General features: G+C 39.2%; 1 protein-coding gene across 5 annotated transcripts in view; it reads right to left on the bottom strand.

Moving 5' to 3' along the window:
- thrb (thyroid hormone receptor beta) overlaps positions 1 to 18,757 on the bottom strand; it is a 125,536-nt gene extending 106,779 nt beyond the window's left edge. For 4 of the 5 annotated variants that reach the window (XM_084380211.1, XM_084380212.1, XM_084380213.1 and 1 more), the window contains exon 1: positions 18,199 to 18,757. The gene's annotated coding sequence lies outside the window, so the exon portion shown is untranslated. The remainder of the gene's footprint in view (positions 1 to 18,198) is intronic. The other variant, XM_084380210.1, reaches the window with a different exon arrangement.
- Positions 18,758 to 19,764: the final 1,007 nt, after the last annotated feature.

A 19,764-nucleotide genomic window follows, 5' to 3' on the forward strand; every position in this document is an offset into this window, starting at 1 on the left:
AACAACATGGCTACAGACAGTGGCTTCATTTGTGTTTATTTTGTGTGTGTGTGTGTGTCTGTCCGTTGCTTGAATCTATTTTCTAATCATTTTTCCCGCACAGTGACTCATAATGGAATACAAAAGCATTTCTGCAGAAATTTTGTAGAAATGCCTCATGAGGAATTTTGAATTATACATTTTAGAAAAAGTCTGACTGCTGTCTCCACCCTTGGCTGCTTTTCCTTGGTTTTCATTCACTTTATCTACAGGGTTACAGCATAGTCACACAAGTGTTTAAGCTAGATGTCATCAATTGTCATGTCAATGATGCGATACATGGTTTGGGACAGTTTACATGACAGAAATGGACCTCTGGACTTTTTGGATACATAGACAGATAAGTGCTTTACCAACCCAAAAGAAAGGTTGAAATTACAGCAGGAATGTCAGACATGAATCACAAAACACAACTAAATGAGGGCAAACAAATAGCTAAATTACTATGTCAACTGGTTTTGAACACTCCAAACATATTTGTAAATGACTAAAAGGAGGTTTCGTGTAAGTTGGTCCAGAGTTCCCGGGATGTATGAACTCTGTTGATGTTCTTTTTCTTATGGGATATATTTATCATTTACATAACAGATGGTATAGAGACGGTGAGCACAGTTAGATTAACCCCATATAGCAGGGTGTAAAGAGTCACCAATATGAATAGTAAAAACAGTTTTAAAATTAAAGGTGTAATTTGTAAAATATGTCCAGAATTCGAAGGTATCCCCAAAAACATGGTTGGCACTGTATCACCAGAGAAACTGACAACTCCAGGTCTTTGCTAGCTATCTTTGGCTGTAGCTTCCTTATGTATTTAGCCCAGTTAGCCAGGCGACCTAGAGATTGTCTGGACTGGGACCTCGGATGTTGGTGTGTACCCACACCATGGAGAGTCTTGTTACAACAGCTGATAGACGTCACTGTTTGCTCTGTCAGCATGGATGTACGGACAAAAATGGCTGAATTACTTTGAAACCGATGGAAACATTTATACATGATGAATTCCAGGTCTTCTGTTGAGTACAAGCAGCCTCTCGTTTTCTGTCATTTCTAAGTAGGTTTACAGACATTTATGGACATTCGAGGTAACACTTTCACAGGAAAGTGTGAGTCTGGCTGATTCCAGCAACGGGTGTATGACGTTTCATTTGGACTTTTTTTATGAGTCAAAAGAAGTTGTGTGATCTGTGGCTATGCTTCACGAAAACAACTTCATTGGAGCCAGAGGGGAAAAGAGTAGTAGAATGTTATACTAAAGTAAAAACAGAAACAGAAATCTTACTCAAGTGAAACTGAGTAAAACTTTCGGTTGACTAAAACATGTACCCAGATCACAGTTAAAAGTAAGTCGGTAAATATGTATCACAAAGATAAATGTAGTGTGTGTGTGTGTGTTTGTGTGTGTGTAGTGATTCTCTGCTTTAGCAGCTAGTTTCAGTTCAGTTTTTTCACCTAACTTGGCCACTCTTTCTCTTGACGTCATTTTTAGACTTATGGGGAAACTATTATTGTGGATTGCTGAAGGTAATTCTTGGAAAGAAGAAGTATGAACCACGTTTTAACTGCATATATCTCGAGCAAGCAGACCTTGAGTTAAGACTACATTGTCAAACTGTTGGTTTGTTCGTTTTAAATGACTCAGCATGTGCAAAAAAGATTATTGATCAGATTACATAATACCAAGAGCTACACCTAGGAAACACCAAGAAACAATCCACATATGGATAACACCTTCCTTGCTGTGGAGCAAGGCGGCAACATCATGCTTGGGGGGATCTGGGATCTGAGCTGGGCTGGAGATATGACTGAAGAGAGAAAGAGAGATCTCAGAAGAAACCGTGCTGCACAGCGCACACAGCCTCAGACAGGAAGAGCATGAGTGAATGAGGCAGCGGGCCAAGGTAAAGCTGGAGAGGCTTCAAGTTTGAGTGTCCCTAAATGACCCAGCCAAAGTTTAAACTTGAACTCCAAAACAAACTATAGAGTGAGCTGGCAATCACCGTTGACCAATAATCCCCTCCAAGTCAAGTCTAAACAAAAGTTCAGAGGATCTGCATTGAGAAATTTGCTTAAATTGACGTGTAGTATAACTTGCAAAGTAAAGGAGAGTTTTAGCTTGAAGGTTGAGAAAACACACTCTACTTTATTCCAGCCAAACTTTCTGAACCTGCCTTTTCATTTTAGGGCAGACTGCATTTATTGCCTAATCAATTTTAACTTCACCGAACGACTAAGGGGAAGAAATAAAGGGTTGTATAGCTTAGTTCTTGGCTTTAACTGAAGCCTTTATCATTAGAGGGAGTTTCAGTAATTGACTCAAGGACAAGGCAGCAGGAGTCACGGACTGTTTGCAGAGGTACAGCCTGAAAGCTTTTTGTTAAACGAGAGGATAGGGCACGATTCCACCATAGACAAAATTCCTTCTGGTTCACTGATGTCTCTTCAATACCACTTCAAAAGCGCTGTGGTCTCTATAAAAAATAACACCTTTACAGAGTGTGTGCCATTCATTGACTCTTATGAATGACAACACCTCTAGTCATTATAGCTGGAATGTTAATTGCTGTGCACCGATCATTCTCGTCATTCTTTCATGTGCACTCCAGCTGACTTTGACAAAGTCTCTCTGACATGAAGGTCAGGGGAAATTATTCAAAAACGACTCTACTGCTGACAGATTCTAACCAAATGAAAGATGCATTCATCAAGCTTTTCAAAGTCCCATAGCACAGAATGACCATTGATACAGACTAACACTGACAAGTATCACAGGTTTTTGTAGGATTTTGGTCACATCCAGCCACTACGTTAGGTCATATTAGTAATTTGTCTGTAAACCAAAGAACCAATAAAACAAAACAAAAAATGACAATACAGTAATGAGGATCTACATGCGGAAATTAAAGCCAGTCGGAAGGTTTGTAACTTGCTTGATGTTGTCTTCATTCTGATCAATCTCTACTGGTATCAGAAAGACACAAGCAGCTGAAGCTGACCAATCACAGTTCTTGCATTTCTGTAGTCCAGTGTTACGGATCTACATTTTTTAAGAGGCACATGCCAGCCACAGTATAGCTTCAGAGCAGCTTCGGAGCTCTTGCACAGGACTGATCTAGGTGCGCAGAAGTATATCAAGAAACCTGGATAATTTTAAAGTCATGTCCGGCTGCAGTTATTAATTATTTTCTATTGTCAATTAATCTGAGAGTTATTTTCTGAATGAATGGATGTGAAAGGTCTGTTAATCATGATCGTAATCACAGTTTCACCCAGCCCAAGATGATGTCTTCAAATGTTTTATCTGACAGCCCCACAAACCAATAGATATTCAGTTTACAGTTATACCAAACATAGATGATAGGTTTGAGTGAGTGCCCAGATGAAACAAGCATCACCTACAGTAGCTCTGTATGATGGTTTTCATTGATTCATGTCTTAAAACTATTCATTACCTCCACCAAGGAGATTGACCCATGTCCATTTGTTCATCTGTTGGTTGGTTTGTCAGCAGGATGAGACAGAAACTGCCCACCAGATTTCTACAAAACTTGAGAGTATGTGTCTCAGCCCGGAATAGACCCAATTAACTTTTGGTGAGGTCAGGATAACGGGATGGATCTAATTTCAAGATTCAAGATTCATGATTCAATAAACTTTTTTGTCCATCACATAGTAACAGAAAATTACCTACTGTTCTCGACCAACATGAAAAAACATTCATACTCATGGAGCCTGATTGAATTAAAGCGGACTGTTAGGCCTTGGTGGAGGTATGCGCTCTACTGAGTGCCATTTTAGTTGATTATCCACCACAACATCCCGGATCCAGCTGTTGGACTCGACGGGTGGACTGTGTAAGACTGTGTGAAAAAAAAAGGTGCTGAAAGGTGTATGTATGAAAATATTAAAGCCACAGCCAATTTTAACACCCACATTTTTTCCAGATCAAGTCATGCAATGTCAAGGTTGCTTGCCTTTTTGACCACAAACCCACAGGTACATGTCGTCTTAGTTTTTATGATGCTGTTTTGTATTTGCTTAATGAGCTTATGCAGCCAAAGACCCATTATTTCTGAGCACATGTTGGCAAAACTGATACCGACTGAAAGAGTTTTACAGTGGAGGGCAAAAGAAAGACGTGACATGGGATGTAATGTCAGGTGGCCTGTGGGCTACCTTTCTAGCACTGGTGATCATCATCACGCCTTCAACAAGTGATGTGACGTTAGCTCCATGTCATGTCTTTAAAACTGTGTCTTCAAAGGTAACACACACCTAACATGCCCATGTAATTTTCAGTATATGGCAAGGTTCACTCCAGCTGCTGACAGAGGACATATTGTGCTTTTAATATTGAATTATTTGTGTTGCATTTCACACATGATTGCTGTTAAGGCATGCATACAGTACAAGGGCACTTGTTTTACTGATTTTAAATCTCCTACAGTATCACCCAACTCTAGTGTGTATCCAGCATTAGCAGTTGTTTCTGACAGCTGCAGAGTACAGTATGTGCAGCCAGCAAAACATCACACCACCTGCCAGTTTCTCAAGAGTTCAGCCTTATTGTCACGATCACAGTTTATTACAGTGAGGCAATAGGATATGCTACTGATATACTTTCTTGTTGACATATATGTAGGTCAGAAAGTTACGCAAAGTATCTGACAATTTATAGTGACAGGTAACAGAATCATTTCTGGTCTTCCATGTTGCACTTATCACACTGTGCGCTCTAGTGGTTGGGATGGTCCTGATGTTTAAGATGCCAAGGTTTTCTGGTGTCTGACTGAAGGCAACAGTTCAACTGACACAAGACAAACGACTGCAATCCTCATAAGGCTGCAGACATCACTTTTTGATTCCCGATGTTCAGAACCTGATTTTAAAAGAGAACATTCTCTGGGCTAACTCTGACATATCATGCTGTCATATCTAACGTTCCCATTTCAGCATTTTTGCAGTTCATTTTGGCCCATCAGTTAAAACACCTTTGTGGGTGTCGTTAAAACAACACCCACATGTCTCCAATAAACAGCAAGTTGATAAACATTCCAGTACCGCATTGTTCTGAGGAACACAGGAATATTTTTGGGTGGTTCTTTGGGGAGTAAATTCCAAGTCTAGTATGTAGTAAAAGGTATACTGATATGATTTATGGCTAAAATTATTACTTACCCGTATTACCCGGTGTCTTTGTTTTTTTTTACTTAGCAAAGGATTTTGCAATAATCCCACAGAGCCAGTAAAACTGAAGAAAAGGATTGGGCCGCACCGCCATCCATTACTAAATAAGCAGCAACTTAAATCAAAGCAAAGACGAACACATCCATAGTTTTTAGAGTAAAAAAATCTGCTAAACTGCTTCTTAAAGCCCCTGTGGGTGTAGTTTGATTCAGCAACATAGGGAAACAATGCCGAGAAAAGCACATGCTGAGTTCATAGAGTGTGACTTATACATGCCAGGAATTTTATCATCTATGATGATGAATTAATGTTCATAAATAAACGTAGAAATCACAGAAAAATGATGCTTCACAAGCTGCCTGACAACTCTCATACATGATAACTGTACATCCATGGGTACATGGCTAACAGGTGCTGCTCATATCTAATTTGGCAAACTTGAATGGTGCTAATTTGCCAAAATGTAAACAAATATCTGAAAAGGTAACAGCCATACCTGTAGCTGAAATTACAGCCTATTTGAAGACCTTTATGGGCTCTTCCTGATGATTTCATCATATGGGTTCACAAACAGGCCTATTATGTTGGTGTTAGCACGTTTTGACCTTCTACATTTTTAACTCTAAATTCAGGTTTCTCACTGAGCTGATTCAAAATTAAAGTAGAAGGGCAAGAAGCTCGTCGTGTGGACAGAAAACCAAGTGATCCATTTTAGAATGTAAGGACATTGCTCTGGACAGGATTTAAATTACAGGAGGATCAGCCAGTACACTGGAAAACAGCTTTGATTATTACTGGATGGGGTTGAAGAATCCAGTCCCAATGGGGCAATTATCAGCTTCATCTTCTTTGGTAAATTGGAATTGGATTGTTAAATGTGTCATATCAGATATGTTGGCCTTATTCTGTATCATCTCTTTTACTCTCCATTTATGGCTCATTTAATGCCCATTTACATATGAGAATGTATTTGTTCATCTCAAAAGATGTTACCCTAACTGCCCACATAGTTCCACGCATCCTTTACGTTTGATGGATGTTAAGCAATACATGCAGTAGAAGGCAGTTCAGAGTCCAGAGTTTTTTCTTCTTGTGAAGTATTTTTTTGGCCTTTTCATGGCTTTATTGACGGGAAAGCTTGAGAAATGAGAGGAAATAGGAGAGAGAGGGGGGTTGACACGCCGCAAAGGGCCATAGGTTGGGCTCGAACCCTAGGCTGCTGTAGCGAGGACCATGCCTCTGCACATGGGTCGCGTGCTCTGCCAACTGGGCGCCCAGTCCAAAGTTTCTGACAACAACAAACATGGCCACAGAGGCAGCGTTGTAGATGGTGTTGGTCTGTGAAGACATTAAATACACCACAATACGTGGACGGAGAATTCTCTACACTAATATTACCAATCAAGAATGTAATTTCCAGCACTTTTGAATGAGTAGTAATCTAGAGGGTGAGGTGTGGTGATGTTTTTAATGGCCTCACAGACCAAGGCCTCCAAAAACACTGCCTCCGCTTTCGCCTCTTTATTAACAGGTACATTAACTTCCACCGTCGCCATGTTTTTGTCAGAAACTCTGAATTCTGAGCTGCCCTCAAGTGGATGGATTGCTTAACACCTATGAATGTCACATGGAAGTATGTGGACAGTTCTGGTTAAATATTTTGAGAGGGACAGGTCTATTTTTGTATGTAAATGGGGTATAAATGAGCCTTAAGCTTTCAGAGAGCATGCACAAATACGGTTGAAATGAACGTTGAGCATTAATCCCAAAAGCACACATAGAGTTGGCGCAAGTTAAGTTTAGTTATAATCAGGCCAAGTTTGAACGTAAAAATAGCTGGTTTAATAGGCTACAGCTGTGTGCAGGCATTCTTGAAAAGAATAGTGGCAACACTGAAAGCTACCACAGTAAAAGAACACATAATCATAGCTTTTTGGACACAAATTGTTGCATTGGTTAAGCTTCTAGTAACTGCAGAGGATGTTGAGGAAGGGGAAGAAGGTTAGTCAATTAGCATTGAACTGAGGCTAACACAACAAACTAAACATAATCATAGCAATATCCCAACACAACTGTACTGCCTGAAATAATCAGATCCATAACAAGTTAACATCTGAATGTAAGTTCACAGGGAGGACGTTTCATTTGTTTTTAAGATAAAATGTGTTCATCATACTGCGGTATGTCCCAAGGGTGTAAGGTGGAGCTCAAAGTTAGGCCTTCAATATACCCAAAAGCAACACAGTTTGTACTTCAGATACAAAGTCTATATCATGAGGCCGCCTACATTTCAAATAAAATCAAATACATGAATCCCCAGATCTAGATATGGCGTGTGTGTGTGTATGTGTGTGTGTGTGTGTGTGTGTGTGTGTGTGTGTGTGTGTGTGTGTGCGCGCACGTGCGCATTTGGCATATATGTAGTATCAGGTACAAGAATGACACAATGTTTCAAAAAACTAGGAACAGATATGCATTTACACTAAAAATAAAAATCTTGGTGTCAAAATGTAGAATTTGATACCACAAACTCCAACAATCTGAGCTTATATGTTTAATTGAAATAGAAATTATAGTTTATAATTTATTTTCCCCAAAACATAATAGTGCATGTCAGAATAATATACTACTGGAATATAATTAGTAATTCATTATTATGTTCATCACTATAACTGATTAAGGAAGAGCTTTTATACTACTGGATAGTTAAATCTGAAACACCACAAAAAATGATCAGTTATTTTTGTTTTATATTTATAATCTGAATCAGCAAAGTAACTACCAACTAAAGTCATCAAATACATTTAGTTGAGTAAAAAGTGCAGTATTTACCTCCATAATGTAGCAGAGTAGAAGTATAAAGTGTCAGAAAATGCACTCAACAACAAAGTACCAGTCAAGTACCTCAACATTGTACTTACTTGTAGCCTACTTGATTAAAGTAATTCATTCTCCACTGGGAATAACAGAGACCTTAGATGCCTCAGTTACGTTCCATGTGTGTACATAATATTGTATAATCAAGTATGTATACGTATGTATAACGTCACTAGTTGCTCATTTTTCACTGATTTGGGTTGAAACTTGTCCTGAACATCCAATAGACCCTAAGGAAGCTTGACAACATTCATTCATTCAAATAGTTGTTGCTGAATGGTAACAGTAATCAAATTAATATTAGGAAGTCATTTTGCATTTTGCAAGGTCTCTTGAATTAAATCGAAGTTTCTACATTAATTTTTTCCAGAAAATCCATGATGTGAACTGGGAAAGTCGGCATGGAATAATCCATGCACTATTGTCTGGCTAACGTTACATGTAACATGTAAAGACACCAACTCATACTGGCGAGCTGTCGCCAGGCTAACGTTACAACAAAGTGCATTATTCTGGCATTTACAGGGGTGTCACTGGGAAACTGGGCATGCTTCTCACAACAGAAACAGACCATAGGATTGTGGTGTTTTCGGAACTTCAGTGTAGAACATTCTGATATTTTAAACTTCAGAAATACCTGCTGCTTTGCCCTCCTAATGTAGCTCCGCCAGCTCACTGAAGCTTTACAACATTCAACATTCAACATCATTCAAATTTGCCGAATGCTATGATTATCTCCAATTTTAGTCACATACTATGTATTGTAGTTACAGGCTCACGTTACATTACACATAGAAAACTGATCCCAGTTACACACAGTATAACAAACAATATACAGATTTGTTGAAAAATACAAATATATGTAAAGTTGTAAAATCAGTAGTAGGAAGTCAAAATGTAAGCGTATCTAAACATAGCCTACTATTAAACTAGAGCAGATACATTGGTCGGACAATATTCACAGCCAATATTGATCTTTCACAGATATATTGGTATCAATATATTTTGCTCGAGATGTGATTATATTATTTTTAGACATTTTAATGCAAAAAAAAAGGTTTGCTTAGGAGAATGTATAATCATTTAATGTAAGATTACTGTTTCACTACACTGACATCATTTTAGACAATATAGTTTATTGTTAAACTGTAATATATCCGGCCTCCATTACATATCTTTGCCACAGTTGTTTGATGACCATGTTTAAGGGATCACTGCAAAAAATGTGTGACACTTGATGATTTTTTTAAGTTACTAATATCAGTAAGGGTCCCAAAAACTAAATATTGGTCTCATCTCATTTACCTTCCAAAATGTTACATGTTGACATTTTGTTTTACATATAGTTCTTGGTTGTACAGTCACATAATACAGACTAGTTACTTATTTATTAGCTATACTAGGGGTGATATGGATTAAATATTCAGTCACAGTTGTCTTAAACTATTTATGGATTAAAATAAGTTATGAAATATTTGTTTTGGCTAATCTAAAGTGAATTACAAACTGTACCAGTTGGAAATATGGAAATGCACTTAGAGAGGTAGAAAACTTCATAGTCATTTAAGCTCAGCACACTGTACGTGACAGATTCTTCAGAGAATTGCCAGACAGCTTAAGGCGATTTAGTATTGTACTTCCATAAAGCTAAAAAACTCACAAGACACATTCAACAAAACAAATTAAAATCATCAAAATCAATGCCGCCAATGCCAAGATACCCTGTCCTCATCCTCCCATATCTCCCTTTCAATTCCATTAAGTTTGCCATTAAAACATTTCCTCTAAGCCCAAACTAAGATGACCACGATGACATCATTTTTCAGACTTGACAATGCTCATAAATCCTTTAACAGCTCAGAATCTAGAGCCCCAACCACAGCTCTAAACCAGCCAACTAGACAATGCTCCTCCAGAGCTGGAGAGAACATTAGACAACTGTCTGTTAAGGTTGAGTGGTAATTAACAAGGTCTTAAAGGAACAGTTCGCTCAAAACCAAAAATTCAGTCATCCTCTACACACCTGGATGCTTAAACACAGAGAAGCGTGAAATGTCTTGTGCGTTCATCATTGTTGGGCTTTATGGTGCCTTTCCACAGACTACTGCTACATGACCCAGAAGGACTACAGCTGTGGCTAATCTGTCTTAGTCTGGATCTAAACTCCTCCATTGAATCCCTCCTTGCAGTCCAGGTGTGTAGTGAACACTTTCACAAGAGGATTACTGTCAAAAATGCATGGAGCAAATGTACGAGCATTGGCGCTCGTGCTTCCATTTCAGACAGAGTGCGCACCAACGCTTTTAGCTTTCTAGCTTTCTAGCTTTCTAGCTTTCTAGCTTCCCATTAGTATAATGGTTATAGATGACTGAATTTTCATGTTTGGAACCCAGCACTGTTCCATAAAGCATCATGAGATGTCAAACCTGTGGTGTTTCCCTTTAAGTTGCCTTACTATGGCTTGCTGTTTACCTACCCCCTGCCTGCCTGTTTATCTCAGAGCTTTTTGCACCATGCCAAATGTAATCCTGCCTCAATGACCGAGTGAACTGCCTTAACACTAACCTTCTGTATCCCGCCGCAAGCTTTTGGATCCTGTTACCTTTGTCCTGTTATTGGAACCCCCACCGTCGATCTGATTTGGTCAACTTAACACGTGCAAAATGCATGAGAAGTTGATTACAGCCATTCAGTATTTCCCAACAAACATCTCTCTCCTTATAAGAGAAAAAATAACTTGTGACCATTAATGAATATTCCAACCACAATAATAACTAAGATAATTGCTGTTGTTTGGGTTGGGGGATAGATGATTGCAATTATGCAATACTGTTACAGTCACAACTAAATACTTCCACATGTGACAGGGTAGTGGTTATGATTCGCAGATGAACAACAGTGAGTTGATGCAGTTGGGCAAGCCACCTTACTATGGAGTGGGGATGGGCCAATAGACAGTGACTTCAAATGATACATTTATAATGTATCATTTGAGTTGGATACTGAATGGCGCCTATTCAATGCACAGATAACTGCTCATCTGGGGCATACAGTAAACAAACTGTATGGCTTCCAGGTTAACTTCCTGTTTATGCAGCCAACTGAATATGTGCGTTAGTGTTTCTCCTGATAGCCCCACCTGCAAGTTCCCACTCTGCCTACTTAACATTGTGATGATGTCACAGATTTTAACATCACTTTTCTTTGGCTTGAGGAAAGCCTTACAAAAAAAACCCTCCACATGTCTGTTTTATAATGTTGCTCTACAGGGAAAATGCTTTATTGCTTTAGTTGGTTTGGTAGAAAGCTCTTGAAGATGACTGACAATCTTTGGGGCAAGAGGCAGCTCACATTTGGATTGAGGGCCACATAATTGTTATGTGCCAAGAAGTCATTAAAACAATATTAAAGATAAAGTAAAATAAAGATTATTATTATTATTTTTAAATAGGTTGAAAATAGTTAAATTTCAAGGAGATAAGGGTGTGTCAGTTTCAGTTAATTCATTGTCATTGCTTCTGATAGCTTTACACCCATTAACTGTTCACTAACTGGTTAATTATTCAGAAAAAAAGAAACAAAATGACGTAACATACATGAGGTCAGGCTGCAGGGGCATTTTTGAATAATATATACTCTAGTGTGAGTGGCCACTGGGCAAAACTGGAAGCAAAGCTGAGTGGCGCCATCCTATCTAGGCTCTTAAAATCTTTGCAATTGACACACTCAGGTATTGAGTTGAGCTGAGATGAAGCCATGCTACTCATGATTATGTCATCCAACACCTGCCTAACGACATTATTAACCATGGATCAGTTTGGATTGATGAATCCAAAGGCTATAATACGACGAGATTTACCACAACATATTCTAATCCATATGGTGAAATAACTGAATAACTCTTTAAAGACAACAGCCTTCAAGATTTTATTCAGCCATTTCACCATATGGATCAAAATACATGTGTGTGGCACATCCGTCATATTATAGCCTTTGGATTCATCGACAACTACAGAACCTCTTTCTGTTGTGACAAGATCAGATAATTTTGTTCCATAACGTGTAGTTCGGAATGCAACAAGATTCTCCAGCAAGAACAATGAGTGAGCCCTGTTCAACTACGAGCACGTCCGCCTGTATTTGCATGCCAACACAAACCTGCCAACTTACATAGCCAAAGGCCTCATGAGCTACAGCACCAAGTGGAGCACCAGCTTTGGCTGTGCTTGTATCATGCCAGAGAGATAGTTCCTTTAAAATCACACCCTGGTTAACTGGTTGAATACTTCTCAATATACTGATTAATTACTGTATCCTACAATATGAAGTCGCAAACCTCCACATGAGCATACGCGTTACTTTATTTTCTGAATAAGTAATGACAGTCAAGTGACAACCCCCCCTAGGGTTTTGTAAGTCATGACTCATCTGCTCGTGCAACAGTCTTGTTCCATTTTTTATGCCTTGTTCCATACCGTCTTTTCCTCCTGTGTATCTTACCCACCTCAGTGATGTACTGTAATGTAAGACGAGATGTACATTTTTCAGCAGAGTGGTTATACATCTGCAACACAACTGCACATGGATTATTTAAAACAAATTGGACACACCTCATGCTGTCATTTCATTGCAGTGTCTGGTGTTAAGATTGATCAGTATAAAAAAGCGCAACATGATGCATTATGGGCCACAAAATGGTGTCCCTAGTGGTTTTGGCTTCTTTTAGTGCACATCAAACAGGCCATGCGTCAGTTAGTCTGTTATAAAGCTCATACAAATGATTGACAAGACTTGGACCAAGAAGTCATTCAAATCTTCAGACATCACTGTGGAGGTTTTCCCAGAAGTCTACAGTATGCTCACAGAGTACCATCACGCTCAGGCTCATTCTACTCTTTTGAACTTCTGTGTTTCAGTGGATAGATGTGACTTGTCTTACAGCATGGCAGGGGAACGCTGAGAGACAGCTCTGGGGGTTTTTGTCACTTTTTGAAATAGGTTGAAAATAGTTCAAATTCATTCTACATTTTATTTTCTTTACTTTATGTAAGAAGCAGCTCTAAAATGGTGGAAATGACTCATTTCACTTTCATAATTTGATACATTCAGTCCTATAAAATTTGGACAGTCTAGAAGAGCTGCAAGATGAAATCATTTGATCTCTATTCAAGTTAGCCGGGGCTAATCTGGAAGTTAGCCGGCTCGGTCGGCACTGTGCACGCTCTATGGACCACACACTGCGGAGGATCTGGGTATTTTTATACCTGGGAAGTCTAGCTTTTTTGGCTTCATGCGCCACTGAGCAGCTTTCATAGGAATCAATGGGGCCCCGCCTCCAGGCTGTATCCAGGTTTTTTATGTAACGTCCTTAGTCTGTACCAGACGGAGAGGCTCTGAGTGAGGAGCAAACTAGTCTCTCATAGTTGGGCCTATTTCCATAATTTGTTTTGTCACTGTGTCAGCGCTGGAGAAAGACGCACACTGGACTGCGTCTCCCAATCAGCCCTAATGAAGTCACGGGAAGTGGTGAAGTTAACTTTTGCTTGTCAGAGCTGACGTCAGATTGTCTGCACTGGCTAGCTTGACTCTTAGCTCATCGTTCTTCTTTTCAAAGTGCTTTTTAAAGAGTTTAGTCACAGTAGCTCTTAATGGCATAATGTACGGGGGCTCGAGGTAACACTACCCAGCTAACTCTTTGAATCCCTTACCATCTACCACACTGATTGTCTGCTCATCTCTTCGGACCAGTACATCACACTTTCTCCCCCTGGCTGGCAATGACATGATTGTTCTTAATGTGGTTCAGCATAGTTCTAGAAGTACTACTAAACTAAAGAGCGACATTACACAGTTTAACTTACGTTTGACTTTGTTGTCTTTCTGGAGAACATGATCACACACCGAGCTACTTCAAGCTTCAGTTTTTACTTCAGATTACTCGAGCAAAGCCATTGACAGACAGTGTGTCTGGATGCAAATTAACCTATAGACTGATATGCTGAACCAGTCAAACATATTTTTTGGCAGTTGGAAGGTTAATTGTCGACATCCCTTAAGGGGACTAACCGTAGGCCTCTTGCCAACTACAGCTCCTACTGCAACCAATGAAAAACAAGCACTTGACAGATCAAAACAGTCCCAAAAGCAAGTTCAATCTGTCATTTCTTTGTAAGAATGTATTTTTTTTAAATATAAATTGATTGATTTTTTTAGGCTGTTTGGCATCTTTGTTTGACAAAGGACTTAACGGTTAATTGATGATAAAAATTCCATTACCTTTTTTTTGATTAACTTTATGATTAATGAACTAATCCTTACAGCTCTGAATAAAGTTGGATGGTGCACATTAAGCCTGTGGTAGGCCCACAATAAAAAGTAAAGCAGTGTAGATACATTATATTTGACAAATGAAAAGCTCTGTTAGGAAACATAACCTGCATCACAGCCAGTGTTTTTTATATTTGTATAAGCCTCCAGCATGAACAAAACACTCAACTTAAAATGCCAACCAGTAGCAGTATTGTAGGGATGACTGCAACTGAAAAACTATAGACGCATTTAAAAAAATGACAAGGGGTGAGGAGGCTGGAGACATCTCTATAAATAATGCAGAGTTAAGCTTAGCTATAGTTTACTTTCTCTACATTAAGTACAATATATGGCTGGTGGACAACCTGCCACAGCTCGTTACACTTAAGTTATCCCACCATGGATGAACATTAAAGGCCCTATACACCCTAAAAGTGTTTTCACTTATTCTGAATGGATCACTGAGGTCACCACATTGATTTGAACAGTTGCTAAAGTTGTCCTGTCCCAAATTCATGAATTAATTTATAAGTAAATTAATAATTAAATAAATTAAGTTGTTCTGCATTAACGCTGCATTCCAGACAATTCAGAGCTCCAAAGTTTCCAACCATCTACGAGAAAAAGGCCACTTAAAATCTACTTGGGGCACATCCATCCATCCTGACTTCAGCAGGGAGCAGTTGTCTGACGTCATACAACAATGGCAGCATTTGCATTTGTATTAGGCTAGTGAAGGGAATATTTAGATATGTTTCCCAATTAGAAAGTGCCTTAAATAAAAATAAAATGCATAATGGCGCCCATTGCCTCACGTGTCCTTTTTCCTCCTTTATTTTATTCATATTCACAAGCAAACCGCTAAGGGGTTCACTCATGTGTACACTTGCCAAAGAGACATCATTCTGTTGCAGTCAGCCAAGTTGTTTGTTTAACTTTTGGCGTTGTGCACCTGCAACACTTGAAGGTAGGAAGTTGGAAATTTCAACCAGGAAATTTAGACCGCCGTTGTTGACGGGAAACGCAGCCTGACAAATGCAAAATCCGAAGTGCGTAGGGCCTTAATTAACATTTACCACCTTCACACTACATGTTGAAATATGTACAGTACAACTCACAATAGGTGTGTAGCAAATCATTTTTTCGTTATGCCAGATGAAAACTAAAGATTCAAACCTAACAAGTACCTTCCTACCTTTAAGAAGAATACAAAGTTTCAAATTAGTATTTGCCTTTTGTTACTATGTCAAATCTTTCTTTTTTTAAATAAATGGAAAAATGTTAAATAAATGCTCTTTGACCAATCTGAAACTTGAAAAACTGAAATGAATCAATAAAACAGGATAATTTACATTGAAACAGTGTGACAGTGTGTCACAGGCCACTTTTATCTGCACCATACCCTCAGAGCAAAACATCTATCAACATGTTAAACTCATGCCACGCTTTGTCATCACAGGGGCATAGCCTCCATCTAGATTTGAATAAGGGCTGAACAATGTAGTATTATCACAATATGTTATAATAAGTGCAATATCCAAATTCAGGAGCTGCAAGTTTGTTTTTTTTAAGCTCGCCTCAAACAATTCACAACATACTATAATAAATGAAGCACTGCGTGGCTACAGAGATGCCCTGGCCTACAAATCATAATCTCCAGACATGAGGCAACATGCTTGTCTGGTACAGACCCCAGCAAACATTACATCATCACTATTTCATATTAAAGGTAAAGAGAAACGCAAAAATCACCATTCCCACTGAAATCATGACTCACATCTCAGTTGCAATATCTGTCAAAATAATTGCAATATAATTTTGTTTTGCTTATCCTCCAGCGCTCATTTTCAAAGCAGCCTAGCAAGTTCCAACAGACACATCAAAGGGGGTGTCTGTATCGAACCCTCAATACTAACGCTTTCCAGCTGCTGTGCCAAGGACTGTTCCTGCATGTCTACAAATGGCATGTTGAAAAAAAAAAATCTGCTGTATGCAACTTGCAGAAATACATATAAACTCTAGGCAGCACTGTTGCGAACACGAGCCTGCTCTGTGAGTTGAAGATGTTCACACAGGCTCCCACAAAACAGCGGAAAATAGGCTGACGGCACGACCTTAAATACCCTCAGCTGAGGACTGATGCTGCCTTCAGTAGCTCCTTGGAAACTCCCTTACTGCATGATGTAAATATGGACTGTCGTGCATTTCAGTGCTTCTGGTTTGAAAATAAAAATGGCAGTATCAGCAACGTATTCAAATATTTTTTATGCATTTATGCGTTTCTTAATATGAACAGATATAACCAATGTGCACGAAAAAAATCATGTTTAAATGACACAAACGTGATTGATTGAAAGTTTATATTCGGAAGCTGGTGATGGCCAGTAGTTGAGACGCTTTCTCTGATGCTGCGTTTATGTGAAAGATATTTCTACTTATCTGTGTGCTTTTTGCACTGAGGGGGGACAATGTGCTTTCATGACTATCATATACATTACTTCCAACGGCAGCTGCTGTCTCAGTTCCACAGCTATCCGCCCCCTGAACCTCGCATCTCAACACCCAGACAAAAAACCTCCCACAGTCACCTTGCTGGATCGTTCATGCACGAGCACACTTGTATTTTCTGACAGCCTTCGAAGGCATCATTCCATGCTCATCTGGTAACATGTCTCCTATCACACTGCAACAAACAGGACTGTTTAGATTAACGTGTAAATAGGCCGGGCTAACTTTACACTCATAAACAAATCATCCCCTGAGGCTAATGCCGCAGATTCAGTCAAACGCAGCACAAGTAAACAACTCAGACTTGTGTTTGCGCGATGTCACCGGTAAACTGAGCTGTAACGATCAGAAGTCCAACCTTAAGGTAACTAAAGCGCTGTGAAAGGACCGCTTATTGTTACATGCCAGATGTTGATCGAGCGCTTCAGCGAAGTTGACGTTGCCAAAGCGAAAGCAAAGGTTACATCAGAATGGTGAGCCCGAATACATTTCTGACATGTAACACAGGCCACGGAAGTAAAAGTGAGCAAGACCCTGCCAGACGATCATTATCCTAAACTGCTCGGACACCCCAGGCTCCCTGAGAAACGATCACTTGGGCCCATAAACCAACTCCCTCAAGTCTTCATAAAGCTAGTCCGGGTTCGTGCTGTTTTTCCTCTCGCACTGACAGAACCTCGAGCCAAATATCCATCATTTTAAGGCGCTCTCGCTTTTAGTAGACATTAACACCCCATTAAAGCAATTTCTAAGTTCGATTCTGAATTGTTGCGAGGCGGTGTTCAATTCGGCGTGACTGAAACACACCAAAAAATGAATGCAATTTTAACTTTTTAGATCAATTCTCCTTTCATTGTGCATTCTCATTACGACAAAATACACCATCGTGGGCGTAAGGGAGCACAGTGTTAACCTATTGTAAAGTTTAAATATGACAGTAATAACGCACTGCTTTCGGAATAAATTGTAATCCGAATTGTCATTAAGACTCATATGATTCTGGAAAGGTCCAAGTCATGTTCACCTGGTGTGAACCGTTTGCCGATTGGCGAGGCAGCACAGAATTGATGAAATTGTTAATGAAGTTTGGCAAACACTATTCCCTCCATAGGACATAACACATTAGTGGTCATGTTATAAAGCGTGGAAATTATTGTGAACATTTAGCTCAGGCAGCGCAGTGTATGGCCACCTAGCTGCTGTACTGTCAAACACCCAGTTTTTTGGAGAGGCTGTCATTGGCTAGACTGTGGTCAGAAATATTCCAAAATTGAAACATACCGCATATGCAAGACGAAGCTCGTATCCAAATGTTATTTGGTGTCCCAGTGCCTGTGCATTCCTCCTCAACTGGAACCAGTGTCGATCTCCGTCGGCTAAACTGAACGGGACACAGCGCCAGGGTTTAACCTGAAATGACCCGCGCTGGTGCAAATCAGGCGAGAGCTATGCGTGTGTCTGCGTGTGTACTGTATCTGCGTGGAGAGAGTGTAGTATGGGCTAACAGTGTGCGGTACGCGGCCACGACACTCTGTGCTCTGAACGCGAAAAACTTCACCATGGATCCGAAAACAAAGCTTAAAAAGCGGCAGACTTACGGAACTGACAATTGTAGCGCTCCGACTGATCGCTACGGGGAATCAGAGAGCCGACTCTCAGGCAGGAACGGAACAAAATAAGCCTCGCCCTTACTACAAACTCCCAAGTTTTTTTTTTTCTTTTGCGATGGCGGTTGGCTGCCTTTACAGTGGGCCTGGTACATGTCGACAGGACAGGAAACATACTGCTCCAGCTGTGTGTTACTGCTCTCAGTGTGTGTCTGTGTTCAACACAAGCAGGAAGGATTTGGATGGTATTATTATTATTATTATTATTATTATTATTATTATTATTATTATTATTGTCATCATCATCATCACCGTCATCATCATTATTTTTATTATTCTTATTATTCTTATCATTATTATTTTATTATTATTGTTATTATTATCATCATCATCATTGTTATTATTATTATCATTATTATATTTCAGTAAAAGGATATATACATTTATTTTAAATGAATATCATTTATTTTATTGTATTTTCAATGTATTTAATTACATGCATTCACATTCATATTTTATTTTCATTATATGTTTTTATGGTTCATATATTTGTACAGATTTAGGTTGTGCCTGTATGTTCTCGTGTGCTCAACATATCAAGAAATATATTTCATATACGTCACCAGACTTGTCTAAAGCAGCAGGCGTGCCCCCATTAAATAAAAGTGTGTTCATTGGATTTAATTTCAAACTGTGTTATTAAACTATTAATCATATTAAAGTGGATATGACAGTGGATGTTACAGATTTGTTCTACACCATTGAACTGTAATGTTCACTGTAATGAACTGAAATGTCTCATTCGGTTTGGTCAGGTTTGCGTCACATGAAGTGACAAAAGCGTTAAGTGGTCTATAGCTCCTTATTTCAGTTATTTATCACTTTAAGTTAACTATTTCTTCTCCTTTGCTCATTTTCTAATAGATTTTCCCATCTCTTAATTGCAATTAAAACACCTTAAAACATCTTTAATCAACTTTTATGGCTGATTCAATATGTGGATGTATTTTTTGATCAAATCAAGAATGCAATTTTTCAAAAATCACTGAGCTAATTTACAGTCTCTCCAACAACAAGTGAAGTACCCCCTGCGGTGCAAGTACCCTTGGATGTGGATCACAGGTCTAGAGCACAGCCAGAATTTGTATGTGGGCCGCACATGAGTTAAAGGCTAATTTTACGTATTAAAGTGTGTTAACAGGTCTGCAGGTCTCCTACAGCCTGTGTGAAAAAAGTAGTG

The sequence above is a fragment of the Pagrus pagrus genome, assembly GCF_965226575.1.
Source record: "Pagrus pagrus genome assembly, chromosome: 17".
Lineage (NCBI taxonomy): Eukaryota > Metazoa > Chordata > Actinopteri > Spariformes > Sparidae > Pagrus > Pagrus pagrus.